We start from the raw sequence: 15,944 nt of genomic DNA on the forward strand, positions 1-15,944 counted from the left end.
TGCTGATTGACGCTTGACTGTAGATTTTCGCTTTGTGTCAAAAGAACTCCCTAACGCACACTTTTTCAAAGTAGGTGAATTCATCAGATCTGTTTGAAACATTGCATTTTATCCATGCACGACGACTACTTAGATACTCGCAGCACAGTTGCCTCATATAAATTGCCCATGAGCGCGGAGCTTGTCTTTGTCACTGTAGCAACTTTGCTCCATCAGCGGGAGAAGGTGGTTCGACGCCCCTGTAAGCACATGTTTCTCTAATTCCTTTGTTTCAGGCAAGCCACTGTGACGTCAGACGCCTTTACGCATACAGCTGTGCGATGCTTAGACAGTAATAACATAATTCATGTTTACATTTCTTTAATTTTCGACGCATTGTCGTTATTCGTGACGCATCAATGACCAATTGATTATATGGCAATGCAATGAAAAAAGCGTGTGGAAAACAGTGTTAATGACAGATTTGAGAAGCACATTTCTTCAATGTTGGCTGCAGGGCATTCCTGTGCAGGTGACAATGGTAATTTTTCAAAACGACAAGGATATTTAAACACATGATTATTTGTTTGCTGTGCTCTATGGCCTCTGCTACAGACCTCATCGAAATGACACTTAGATATCTTAGGGTGTACATATCAAGTCTTCCCAAATGGTCTAGCGGATAGGCATCTGCCTTGTCACGCAGGGCGGCCCGGGTTCGATTCCCGTCATGGCAAAGGATTTTTGTAGAAAAATAAAATGAGTCCCAACGTGTGCAACAGAACAGTTCGAAATCTCGTTACATTTGCATCGTCATGAACATGACTTATATCAGGCTAGCTAATTTTTTCTTTGTTCATTTTAAGTGTAGAAACAATATTTCGTTTGTGAACATTTTTTTCTGCCGTTTTGAAAACAGGCTCATTACTAAAGAACACACTGCTGTCTGCTGATTGACGCTTGACTGTAGATTTTCGCTTTGTGTCAAAAGAACTCCCTAACGCACACTTTTTCAAAGTAGGTGAACTCATCAGATCTGTTTGAAACATTGCATTTTATCCATGCACGACGACTACTTAGATACTCGCAGCACAGTTGCCTCATATAAATTGCCCATGAGCGCGGAGCTTGTCTTTGTCACTGTAGCAACTTTGCTCCATCAGCGGGAGAAGGTGGTTCGACGCCCCTGTAAGCACATGTTTCTCTAATTCCTTTGTTTCAGGCAAGCCACTGTGACGTCAGACGCCTTTACGCATACAGCTTTGCGATGCTTAGACAGTAATAACATAATTCATGTTTACATTTCTTTAATTTTCGACGCATTGTCGTTATTCGTGACGCATCAATGACCAATTGATTATATGGCAATGCAATGAAAAAAGCGTGTGGAAAACAGTGTTAATGACAGATTTGAGAAGCACATTTCTTCAATGTTGGCTGCAGGGCATTCCTGTGCAGGTGACAATGGTAATTTTTCAAAACGACAAGGATATTTAAACACATGATTATTTGTTTGCTGTGCTCTATGGCCTCTGCTACAGACCTCATCGAAATGACACTTAGATATCTTAGGGTGTACATATCAAGTCTTCCCAAATGGTCTAGCGGATAGGCATCTGCCTTGTCACGCAGGGCGGCCCGGGTTCGATTCCCGTCATGGCGAAGGATTTTTGTAGAAAAATAAAATGAGTCCCAACGTGTGCAACAGAACAGTTCGAAATCTCGTTACATTTGCATCGTCATGAACATGACTTATATCAGGCTAGCTAATTTTTTCTTTGTTCATTTTAAGTGTAGAAACAATATTTCGTTTGTGAACATTTTTTTCTGCCGTTTTGACAACAGGCTCATTACTAAAGAACACACGGCTGTCTGCTGATTGACGCTTGACTGTAGATTTTCGCTTTGTGTCAAAAGAACTCCCTAACGCACACTTTTTCAAAGTAGGTGAATTCATCAGATCTGTTTGAAACATTGCATTTTATCCATGCACGACGACTACTTAGATACTCGCAGCACAGTTGCCTCATATAAATTGCCCATGAGCGCGGAGCTTGTCTTTGTCACTGTAGCAACTTTGCTCCATCAGCGGGAGAAGGCGGTTCGACGCCCCTGTAAGCACATGTTTCTCTAATTCCTTTGTTTCAGGCAAGCCACTGTGAAGTCAGACGCCTTTACGCATACAGCTTTGCGATGCTTAGACAGTAATAACATAATTCATGTTTACGTTTCTTTAATTTCCGAAGCATTGTCGTTATTCGTGACGCATCAATGACCAATTGATTATATGGCAATGCAATGAAAAAAGCGTGTGGAAAACAGTGTTAATGACAGATTTGAGAAGCACATTTCTTCAATGTTGGCCGCATGGCATTCCTGTGCAGGTGACAATGGTAATTTTTCAAAACGACAAGGATATTTAAACACATGATTATTTGTTTGCTGTGCTCTATGGCCTCTGCTACAGACCTCATCGAAATGACACTTAGATATCTTAGGGTATACATATCAAGTTTTCCCAAATGGTCTAGCGGATAGGCATCTACCTTGTAACCCATGGTGGCCCGGGTTCGATTCCCGTCGTGGCAAATGTTTTTTGTAGAAAAATAAAATGAGTCCCAACGTGTGCAACAGAACAGTTCGAAATCTCGTTACATTTGCATCGTCATGAACATGACTTATATCAGGCTAGCTCATTTTTTCTTTGTTCATTTTAAGTGTAGAAACAATATTTCGTTTGTGAACATTTTTTTCTGCCGTTTTGACAACAGGCTCATTACTAAAGAACACACGGCTGTCTGCTGATTGACGCTTGACTGTAGATTTTCGCTTTGTGTCAAAAGAACTCCCTAACGCACACTTTTTCAAAGTAGGTGAATTCATCAGATCTGTTTGAAACATTGCATTTTATCCATGCACGACGACTACTTAGATACTCGCAGCACAGTTGCCTCATATAAATTGCCCATGAGCGCGGAGCTTGTCTTTGTCACTGTAGCAACTTTGCTCCATCAGCGGGAGAAGGCGGTTCGACGCCCCTGTAAGCACATGTTTCTCTAATTCCTTTGTTTCAGGCAAGCCACTGTGACGTCAGACGCCTTTACGCATACAGCTTTGCGATGCTTTGACAGAAATAACATAATTCATGTTTACATTTCTTTAATTTTCGACGCATTGTCGTTATTCGTGACGCATCAATGACCAATTGATTATATGGCAATGCAATGAAAAAAGCGTGTGGAAAACAGTGTTAATGACAGATTTGAGAAGCACATTTCTTCAATGTTGGCAGCATGGCATTGCTGTGCAGGTGACAATGGTAATTTTTCAAAACGACAAGGATATTTAAACACATGATTATTTGTTTGCTGTGCTCTATGGCCTCTGCTACAGACCTCATCGAAATGACACTTAGATATCTTAGGGTGTACATATCAAGTCTTCCCAAATGGTCTAGCGGATAGGAATCTGCCTTGTCACGCAGGGCGACCCGGGTTCGATTCCCGTCATGGCAAATATTTTTTGTAGAAAAATAAAATGAGTCCCAACGTGTGCAACAGAACAGTTCGAAATCTCGTTACATTTGCATCGTCATGAACATGACTTATATCAGGCTAGCTAATTTTTTCTTTGTTCATTTTAAGTGTAGAAACAATATTTCGTTTGTGAACATTTTTTTCTGCCGTTTTGACAACAGGCTCATTACTAAAGAACACACGGCTGTCTGCTGATTGACGCTTGACTGTAGATTTTCGCTTTGTGTCAAAAGAACTCCCTAACGCACACTTTTTCAAAGTAGGTGAATTCATCAGATCTGTTTGAAACATTGCATTTTATCCATGCACGACGACTACTTAGATACTCGCAGCACAGTTGCCTCATATAAATTGCCCATGAGCGCGGAGCTTGTCTTTGTCACTGTAGCAACTTTGCTCCATCAGCGGGAGAAGGCGGTTCGACGCCCCTGTAAGCACATGTTTCTCTAATTCCTTTGTTTCAGGCAAGCCACTGTGAAGTCAGACGCCTTTACGCATACAGCTTTGCGATGCTTAGACAGTAATAACATAATTCATGTTTACGTTTCTTTAATTTCCGAAGCATTGTCGTTATTCGTGACGCATCAATGACCAATTGATTATATGGCAATGCAATGAAAAAAGCGTGTGGAAAACAGTGTTAATGACAGATTTGAGAAGCACATTTCTTCAATGTTGGCCGCATGGCATTCCTGTGCAGGTGACAATGGTAATTTTTCAAAACGACAAGGATATTTAAACACATGATTATTTGTTTGCTGTGCTCTATGGCCTCTGCTACAGACCTCATCGAAATGACACTTAGATATCTTAGGGTATACATATCAAGTTTTCCCAAATGGTCTAGCGGATAGGCATCTACCTTGTAACCCATGGTGGCCCGGGTTCGATTCCCGTCGTGGCAAATGTTTTTTGTAGAAAAATAAAATGAGTCCCAACGTGTGCAACAGAACAGTTCGAAATCTCGTTACATTTGCATCGTCATGAACATGACTTATATCAGGCTAGCTCATTTTTTCTTTGTTCATTTTAAGTGTAGAAACAATATTTCGTTTGTGAACATTTTTTTCTGCCGTTTTGACAACAGGCTCATTACTAAAGAACACACGGCTGTCTGCTGATTGACGCTTGACTGTAGATTTTCGCTTTGTGTCAAAAGAACTCCCTAACGCACACTTTTTCAAAGTAGGTGAATTCATCAGATCTGTTTGAAACATTGCATTTTATCCATGCACGACGACTACTTAGATACTCGCAGCACAGTTGCCTCATATAAATTGCCCATGAGCGCGGAGCTTGTCTTTGTCACTGTAGCAACTTTGTTCCATCAGCGGGAGAAGGCGGTTCGACGCCCCTGTAAGCACATGTTTCTCTAATTCCTTTGTTTCAGGCAAGCCACTGTGACGTCAGACGCCTTTACGCATACAGCTTTGCGATGCTTTGACAGAAATAACATAATTCATGTTTACATTTCTTTAATTTTCGACGCATTGTCGTTATTCGTGACGCATCAATGACCAATTGATTATATGGCAATGCAATGAAAAAAGCGTGTGGAAAACAGTGTTAATGACAGATTTGAGAAGCACATTTCTTCAATGTTGGCCGCATGGCATTCCTGTGCAGGTGACAATGGTAATTTTTCAAAACGACAAGGATATTTAAACACATGATTATTTGTTTGCTGTGCTCTATGGCCTCTGCTACAGACCTCATCGAAATGACACTTAGATATCTTAGGGTGTATATATCAAGTCTTCCCAAATGGTCTAGCGGATAGGAATCTGCCTTGTAACGCAGGGCGGCCCGGGTTCGATTCCCGTCATGGCAAAGGATTTTTGTAGAAAAATAAAATGAGTCCCAACGTGTGCAACAGAACAGTTCGAAATCTCGTTACATTTGCATCGTCATGAACATGACTTATATAAGGCTAGCTCATTTTTTCTTTGTTCATTTTAAGTGTAGAAACAATATTTCGTTTGTGAACATTTTTTTCTGCCGTTTTGACAACAGGCTCATGACTAAAGAACACAAGGCTGTCTGCTGATTGACGCTTGACTGTAGATTTTCGCTTTGTGTCAAAAGAACTCCCTAACGCACACTTTTTCAAAGTAGGTGAATTCATCAGATCTGTTTGAAACATTGCATTTTATCCATGCACGACGACTACTTAGATACTCGCAGCACAATTGCCTCATATAAATTGCCCATGAGCGCGGAGCTTGTCTTTGTCACTGTAGCAACTTTGCTCCATCAGCGGGAGAAGGCGGTTCGACGCCCCTGTAAGCACATGTTTCTCTAATTCCTTTGTTTCAGGCAAGCCACTGTGACGTCAGACGCCTTTACGCATACAGCTTTGCGATGCTTAGACAGTAATAACATAATTCATGTTTACATTTCTTTAATTTTCGACGCATTGTCGTTATTCGTGACGCATCAATGACCAATTGATTATATGGCAATGCAATGAAAAAAGCGTGTGGAAAACAGTGTTAATGACAGATTTGAGAAGCACATTTCTTCAATGTTGGCAGCATGGCATTCCTGTGCAGGTGACAATGGTAATTTTTCAAAACGACAAGGATATTTAAACACATGATTATTTGTTTGCTGTGCTCTATGGCCTCTGCTACAGACCTCATCGAAATGACACTTAGATATCTTAGGGTGTACATATCAAGTCTTCCCAAATGGTCTAGCGGATAGGAATCTGCCTTGTCACGCAGGGCGACCCGGGTTCGATTCCCGTCATGGCAAATATTTTTTGTAGAAAAATAAAATGAGTCCCAACGTGTGCAACAGAACAGTTCGAAATCTCGTTACATTTGCATCGTCATGAACATGACTTATATCAGGCTAGCTCATTTTTTCTTTGTTCATTTTAAGTGTAGAAACAATATTTCGTTTGTGACCATTTTTTTCTGCCGTTTTGACAACAGGCTCATGACTAAAGAACACACGGCTGTCTGCTGATTGACGCTTGACTGTAGATTTTCGCTTTGTGTCAAAAGAACTCCCTAACGCACACTTTTTCAAAGTAGGTGAATTCATCAGATCTGTTTGAAACATTGCATTTTATCCATGCACGACGACTACTTAGATACTCGCAGCACAGTTGCCTCATATAAATTGCCCATGAGCGCGGAGCTTGTCTTTGTCACTGTAGCAACTTTGCTCCATCAGCGGGAGAAGGCGGTTCGACGCCCCTGTAAGCACATGTTTCTCTAATTCCTTTGTTTCAGGCAAGCCACTGTGAAGTCAGACGCCTTTACGCATACAGCTTTGCGATGCTTAGACAGTAATAACATAATTCATGTTTACATTTCTTTAATTTTCGACGCATTGTCGTTATTCGTGACGCATCAATGACCAATTGATTATATGGCAATGCAATGAAAAAAGCGTGTGGAAAACAGTGTTAATGACAGATTTGAGAAGCACATTTCTTCAATGTTGGCAGCATGGCATTCCTGTGCAGGTGACAATGGTAATTTTTCAAAACGACAAGGATATTTAAACACATGATTATTTGTTTGCTGTGCTCTATGGCCTCTGCTACAGACCTCATCGAAATGACACTTAGATATCTTAGGGTGTACATATCAAGTCTTCCCAAATGGTCTAGCGGATAGGAATCTGCCTTGTCACGCAGGGCGACCCGGGTTCGATTCCCGTCATGGCAAATATTTTTTGTAGAAAAATAAAATGAGTCCCAACGTGTGCAACAGAACAGTTCGAAATCTCGTTACATTTGCATCGTCATGAACATGACTTATATCAGGCTAGCTCATTTTTTCTTTGTTCATTTTAAGTGTAGAAACAATATTTCGTTTGTGACCATTTTTTTCTGCCGTTTTGACAACAGGCTCATGACTAAAGAACACACGGCTGTCTGCTGATTGACGCTTGACTGTAGATTTTCGCTTTGTGTCAAAAGAACTCCCTAACGCACACTTTTTCAAAGTAGGTGAATTCATCAGATCTGTTTGAAACATTGCATTTTATCCATGCACGACGACTACTTAGATACTCGCAGCACAGTTGCCTCATATAAATTGCCCATGAGCGCGGAGCTTGTCTTTGTCACTGTAGCAACTTTGCTCCATCAGCGGGAGAAGGCGGTTCGACGCCCCTGTAAGCACATGTTTCTCTAATTCCTTTGTTTCAGGCAAGCCACTGTGAAGTCAGACGCCTTTACGCATACAGCTTTGCGATGCTTAGACAGTAATAACATAATTCATGTTTACATTTCTTTAATTTTCGACGCATTGTCGTTATTCGTGACGCATCAATGACCAATTGATTATATGGCAATGCAATGAAAAAAGCGTGTGGAAAACAGTGTTAATGACAGATTTGAGAAGCACATTTCTTCAATGTTGGCCGCATGGCATTCCTGTGCAGGTGACAATGGTAATTTTTCAAAACGACAAGGATATTTAAACACATGATTATTTGTTTGCTGTGCTCTATGGCCTCTGCTACAGACCTCATCGAAATGACACTTAGATATCTTACGGTGTACATATCAAGTCTTCCCAAATGGTCTAGCGGATAGGAATCTGCCTTGTCACGCAGGGCGGCCCGGGTTCGATTCCCGTCATGGCAAATGTTTTTTGTAGAAAAATAAAATGAGTCCCAACGTGTGCAACAGAACAGTTCGAAATCTCGTTACATTTGCATCGTCATGAACATGACTTATATCAGGCTAGCTCATTTTTTCTTTGTTCATTTTAAGTGTAGAAACAATATTTCGTTTGTGACCATTTTTTTCTGCCGTTTTGACAACAGGCTCATGACTAAAGAACACACGGCTGTCTGCTGATTGACGCTTGACTGTAGATTTTCGCTTTGTGTCAAAAGAACTTCCTAACGCACACTTTTTCAAAGTAGGTGAATTCATCAGATCTGTTTGAAACATTGCATTTTATCCATGCACGACGACTGCTTAGATACTCGCAGCACAGTTGCCCCATATACATTGCCCATGAGCGCGGAGCTTGTCTTTGTCACTGTAGCAACTTTGCTCCATCAGCGGGAGAAGGCGCTTCGACGCCCCTGTAAGCACATGTTTCTCTGATTCCTTTGTTTCAGGCAAGCCACTGTGACGTCAGACGCCTTTACGCATACAGCTTTGCGATGCTTAGACAGTAATAACATAATTCATGTTTACATTTCTTTAATTTTCGACGCATTGTCGTTATTCGTGACGCATCAATGACCAATTGATTATATGGCAATGCAATGAAAAAAGCGTGTGGAAAACAGTGTTAATGACAGATTTGAGAAGCACATTTCTTCAATGTTGGCCGCATGGCATTCCTGTGCAGGTGACAATGGTAATTTTTCAAAACTACAAGGATATTTAAACACATGATTATTTGTTTGCTGTGCTCTATGGCCTCTGCTACAGACCTCATCGAAATGACACTTAGATATCTTAGGGTGTACATATCAAGTCTTCCCAAATGGTCTAGCGGATAGGAATCTGCCTTGTAATGCAGGGCGGCCCGGGTTCGATTCCCGTCATGGCAAAGGATTTTTGTAGAAAAATAAAATGAGTCCCAACGTGTGCAACAGAACAGTTCGAAATCTCGTTACATTTGCATCGTCATGAACATGACTTATATCAGGCTAGCTAATTTTTTCTTTGTTCATTTTAAGTGTAGAAACAATATTTCGTTTGTGAACATTTTTTTCTGCCGTTTTGACAACAGGCTCATGACTAAAGAACACACGGCTGTCTGCTGATTGACGCTTGACTGTAGATTTTCGCTTTGTGTCAAAAGAACTCCCTAACGCACACTTTTTCAAAGTAGGTGAATTCATCAGATCTGTTTGAAACATTGCATTTTATCCATGCACGACGACTACTTAGATACTCGCAGCACAGTTGCCCCATATAAATTGCCCATGTGCGCGGAGCTTGTCTTTGTCACTGTAGCAACTTTGCTCCATCAGCGGGAGAAGGCGGTTCGACGCCCCTGTAAGCACATGTTTCTCTAATTCCTTTGTTTCAGGCAAGCCACTGTGACGTCAGACGCCTTTACGCATACAGCTTTGCGATGCTTAGACAGTAATAACATAATTCATGTTTACATTTCTTTAATTTTCGACGCATTGTCGTTATTCGTGACGCATCAATGACCAATTGATTATATGGCAATGCAATGAAAAAAGCGTGTGGAAAACAGTGTTAATGACAGATTTGAGAAGCACATTTCTTCAATGTTGGCCGCATGGCATTCCTGTGCAGGTGACAATGGTAATTTTTCAAAACGACAAGGATATTTAAACACATGATTATTTGTTTGCTGTGCTCTATGGCCTCTGCTACAGACCTCATCGAAATGACACTTAGATATCTTAGGGTGTACATATCAAGTCTTCCCAAATGGTCTAGCGGATAGGAATCTGCCTTGTCACGCAGGGCGGCCCGGGTTCGATTCCCGTCATGGCAAATGATTTTTGTAGAAAAATAAAATGAGTCCCAACGTGTGCAACAGAACAGTTCGAAATCTCGTTACATTTGCATCGTCATGAACATGACTTATATCAGGCTAGCTAATTTTTTCTTTGTTCATTTTAAGTGTAGAAACAATATTTCGTTTGTGAACATTTTTTTCTGCCGTTTTGACAACAGGCTCATGACTAAAGAACACACGGCTGTCTGCTGATTGACGCTTGACTGTAGATTTTCGCTTTGTGTCAAAAGAACTCCCTAACGCACACTTTTTCAAAGTAGGTGAATTCATCAGATCTGTTTGAAACATTGCATTTTATCCATGCACGACGACTACTTAGATACTCGCAGCACAGTTGCCTCATATAAATTGCCCATGAGCGCGGAGCTTGTCTTTGTCACTGTAGCAACTTTGCTCCATCAGCGGGAGAAGGCGGTTCGACGCCCCTGTAAGCACATGTTTCTCTAATTCCTTTGTTTCAGGCAAGCCACTGTGACGTCAGACGCCTTTACGCATACAGCTTTGCGATGCTTAGACAGTAATAACATAATTCATGTTTACATTTCTTTAATTTTCGACGCATTGTCGTTATTCGTGACGCATCAATGACCAATTGATTATATGGCAATGCAATGAAAAAAGCGTGTGGAAAACAGTGTTAATGACAGATTTGAGAAGCACATTTCTTCAATGTTGGCCGCATGGCATTCCTGTGCAGGTGACAATGGTAATTTTTCAAAACGACAAGGATATTTAAACACATGATTATTTGTTTGCTGTGCTCTATGGCCTCTGCTACAGACCTCATCGAAATGACACTTAGATATCTTAGGGTGTACATATCAAGTCTTCCCAAATGGTCTAGCGGATAGGAATCTGCCTTGTCACGCAGGGCGGCCCGGGTTCGATTCCCGTCATGGCAAATGATTTTTGTAGAAAAATAAAATGAGTCCCAACGTGTGCAACAGAACAGTTCGAAATCTCGTTACATTTGCATCGTCATGAACATGACTTATATCAGGCTAGCTAATTTTTTCTTTGTTCATTTTAAGTGTAGAAACAATATTTCGTTTGTGAACATTTTTTTCTGCCGTTTTGACAACAGGCTCATGACTAAAGAACACACGGCTGTCTGCTGATTGACGCTTGACTGTAGATTTTCGCTTTGTGTCAAAAGAACTCCCTAACGCACACTTTTTCAAAGTAGGTGAATTCATCAGATCTGTTTGAAACATTGCATTTTATCCATGCACGACGACTACTTAGATACTCGCAGCACAGTTGCCTCATATAAATTGCCCATGAGCGCGGAGCTTGTCTTTGTCACTGTAGCAACTTTGCTCCATCAGCGGGAGAAGGCGGTTCGACGCCCCTGTAAGCACATGTTTCTCTAATTCCTTTGTTTCAGGCAAGCCACTGTGACGTCAGACGCCTTTACGCATACAGCTTTGCGATGCTTAGACAGTAATAACATAATTCATGTTTACATTTCTTTAATTTTCGACGCATTGTCGTTATTCGTGACGCATCAATGACCAATTGATTATATGGCAATGCAATGAAAAAAGCGTGTGGAAAACAGTGTTAATGACAGATTTGAGAAGCACATTTCTTCAATGTTGGCCGCATGGCATTCCTGTGCAGGTGACAATGGTAATTTTTCAAAACGACAAGGATATTTAAACACATGATTATTTGTTTGCTGTGCTCTATGGCCTCTGCTACAGACCTCATCGAAATGACACTTAGATATCTTAGGGTGTACATATCAAGTCTTCCCAAATGGTCTAGCGGATAGGAATCTGCCTTGTCACGCAGGGCGGCCCGGGTTCGATTCCCGTCATGGCAAATGATTTTTGTAGAAAAATAAAATGAGTCCCAACGTGTGCAACAGAACAGTTCGAAATCTCGTTACATTTGCATCGTCATGAACATGACTTATATCAGGCTAGCTAATTTTTTCTTTGTTCATTTTAAGTGTAGAAACAATATTTCGTTTGTGAACATTTTTTTCTGCCGTTTTGACAACAGGCTCATGACTAAAGAACACACGGCTGTCTGCTGATTGACGCTTGACTGTAGATTTTCGCTTTGTGTCAAAAGAACTCCCTAACGCACACTTTTTCAAAGTAGGTGAATTCATCAGATCTGTTTGAAACATTGCATTTTATCCATGCACGACGACTACTTAGATACTCGCAGCACAGTTGCCTCATATAAATTGCCCATGAGCGCGGAGCTTGTCTTTGTCACTGTAGCAACTTTGCTCCATCAGCGGGAGAAGGCGGTTCGACGCCCCTGTAAGCACATGTTTCTCTAATTCCTTTGTTTCAGGCAAGCCACTGTGAAGTCAGACGCCTTTACGCATACAGCTTTGCGATGCTTAGACAGTAATAACATAATTCATGTTTACATTTCTTTAATTTTCGACGCATTGTCGTTATTCGTGACGCATCAATGACCAATTGATTATATGGCAATGCAATGAAAAAAGCGTGTGGAAAACAGTGTTAATGACAGATTTGAGAAGCACATTTCTTCAATGTTGGCCGCATGGCATTCCTGTGCAGGTGACAATGGTAATTTTTCAAAACGACAAGGATATTTAAACACATGATTATTTGTTTGCTGTGCTCTATGGCCTCTGCTACAGACCTCATCGAAATGACACTTAGATATCTTACGGTGTACATATCAAGTCTTCCCAAATGGTCTAGCGGATAGGAATCTGCCTTGTCACGCAGGGCGGCCCGGGTTCGATTCCCGTCATGGCAAATGTTTTTTGTAGAAAAATAAAATGAGTCCCAACGTGTGCAACAGAACAGTTCGAAATCTCGTTACATTTGCATCGTCATGAACATGACTTATATCAGGCTAGCTCATTTTTTCTTTGTTCATTTTAAGTGTAGAAACAATATTTCGTTTGTGACCATTTTTTTCTGCCGTTTTGACAACAGGCTCATGACTAAAGAACACACGGCTGTCTGCTGATTGACGCTTGACTGTAGATTTTCGCTTTGTGTCAAAAGAACTTCCTAACGCACACTTTTTCAAAGTAGGTGAATTCATCAGATCTGTTTGAAACATTGCATTTTATCCATGCACGACGACTGCTTAGATACTCGCAGCACAGTTGCCCCATATACATTGCCCATGAGCGCGGAGCTTGTCTTTGTCACTGTAGCAACTTTGCTCCATCAGCGGGAGAAGGCGCTTCGACGCCCCTGTAAGCACATGTTTCTCTGATTCCTTTGTTTCAGGCAAGCCACTGTGACGTCAGACGCCTTTACGCATACAGCTTTGCGATGCTTAGACAGTAATAACATAATTCATGTTTACATTTCTTTAATTTTCGACGCATTGTCGTTATTCGTGACGCATCAATGACCAATTGATTATATGGCAATGCAATGAAAAAAGCGTGTGGAAAACAGTGTTAATGACAGATTTGAGAAGCACATTTCTTCAATGTTGGCCGCATGGCATTCCTGTGCAGGTGACAATGGTAATTTTTCAAAACTACAAGGATATTTAAACACATGATTATTTGTTTGCTGTGCTCTATGGCCTCTGCTACAGACCTCATCGAAATGACACTTAGATATCTTAGGGTGTACATATCAAGTCTTCCCAAATGGTCTAGCGGATAGGAATCTGCCTTGTAATGCAGGGCGGCCCGGGTTCGATTCCCGTCATGGCAAAGGATTTTTGTAGAAAAATAAAATGAGTCCCAACGTGTGCAACAGAACAGTTCGAAATCTCGTTACATTTGCATCGTCATGAACATGACTTATATCAGGCTAGCTAATTTTTTCTTTGTTCATTTTAAGTGTAGAAACAATATTTCGTTTGTGAACATTTTTTTCTGCCGTTTTGACAACAGGCTCATGACTAAAGAACACACGGCTGTCTGCTGATTGACGCTTGACTGTAGATTTTCGCTTTGTGTCAAAAGAACTCCCTAACGCACACTTTTTCAAAGTAGGTGAATTCATCAGATCTGTTTGAAACATTGCATTTTATCCATGCACGACGACTACTTAGATACTCGCAGCACAGTTGCCCCATATAAATTGCCCATGTGCGCGGAGCTTGTCTTTGTCACTGTAGCAACTTTGCTCCATCAGCGGGAGAAGGCGGTTCGACGCCCCTGTAAGCACATGTTTCTCTAATTCCTTTGTTTCAGGCAAGCCACTGTGACGTCAGACGCCTTTACGCATACAGCTTTGCGATGCTTAGACAGTAATAACATAATTCATGTTTACATTTCTTTAATTTTCGACGCATTGTCGTTATTCGTGACGCATCAATGACCAATTGATTATATGGCAATGCAATGAAAAAAGCGTGTGGAAAACAGTGTTAATGACAGATTTGAGAAGCACATTTCTTCAATGTTGGCCGCATGGCATTCCTGTGCAGGTGACAATGGTAATTTTTCAAAACGACAAGGATATTTAAACACATGATTATTTGTTTGCTGTGCTCTATGGCCTCTGCTACAGACCTCATCGAAATGACACTTAGATATCTTAGGGTGTACATATCAAGTCTTCCCAAATGGTCTAGCGGATAGGAATCTGCCTTGTCACGCAGGGCGGCCCGGGTTCGATTCCCGTCATGGCAAATGATTTTTGTAGAAAAATAAAATGAGTCCCAACGTGTGCAACAGAACAGTTCGAAATCTCGTTACATTTGCATCGTCATGAACATGACTTATATCAGGCTAGCTAATTTTTTCTTTGTTCATTTTAAGTGTAGAAACAATATTTCGTTTGTGAACATTTTTTTCTGCCGTTTTGACAACAGGCTCATGACTAAAGAACACACGGCTGTCTGCTGATTGACGCTTGACTGTAGATTTTCGCTTTGTGTCAAAAGAACTCCCTAACGCACACTTTTTCAAAGTAGGTGAATTCATCAGATCTGTTTGAAACATTGCATTTTATCCATGCACGACGACTACTTAGATACTCGCAGCACAGTTGCCTCATATAAATTGCCCATGAGCGCGGAGCTTGTCTTTGTCACTGTAGCAACTTTGCTCCATCAGCGGGAGAAGGCGGTTCGACGCCCCTGTAAGCACATGTTTCTCTAATTCCTTTGTTTCAGGCAAGCCACTGTGACGTCAGACGCCTTTACGCATACAGCTTTGCGATGCTTAGACAGTAATAACATAATTCATGTTTACATTTCTTTAATTTTCGACGCATTGTCGTTATTCGTGACGCATCAATGACCAATTGATTATATGGCAATGCAATGAAAAAAGCGTGTGGAAAACAGTGTTAATGACAGATTTGAGAAGCACATTTCTTCAATGTTGGCCGCATGGCATTCCTGTGCAGGTGACAATGGTAATTTTTCAAAACGACAAGGATATTTAAACACATGATTATTTGTTTGCTGTGCTCTATGGCCTCTGCTACAGACCTCATCGAAATGACACTTAGATATCTTAGGGTGTACATATCAAGTCTTCCCAAATGGTCTAGCGGATAGGAATCTGCCTTGTCACGCAGGGCGGCCCGGGTTCGATTCCCGTCATGGCAAATGATTTTTGTAGAAAAATAAAATGAGTCCCAACGTGTGCAACAGAACAGTTCGAAATCTCGTTACATTTGCATCGTCATGAACATGACTTATATCAGGCTAGCTAATTTTTTCTTTGTTCATTTTAAGTGTAGAAACAATATTTCGTTTGTGAACATTTTTTTCTGCCGTTTTGACAACAGGCTCATGACTAAAGAACACACGGCTGTCTGCTGATTGACGCTTGACTGTAGATTTTCGCTTTGTGTCAAAAGAACTCCCTAACGCACACTTTTTCAAAGTAGGTGAATTCATCAGATCTGTTTGAAACATTGCATTTTATCCATGCACGACGACTACTTAGATACTCGCAGCACAGTTGCCTCATATAAATTGCCCATGAGCGCGGAGCTTGTCTTTGTCACTGTAGCAA

This window comes from Argentina silus, assembly GCF_951799395.1.
Source record: "Argentina silus genome assembly, chromosome: 11".
In the NCBI taxonomy this organism is placed as follows: Eukaryota; Metazoa; Chordata; class Actinopteri; order Argentiniformes; family Argentinidae; genus Argentina; species Argentina silus.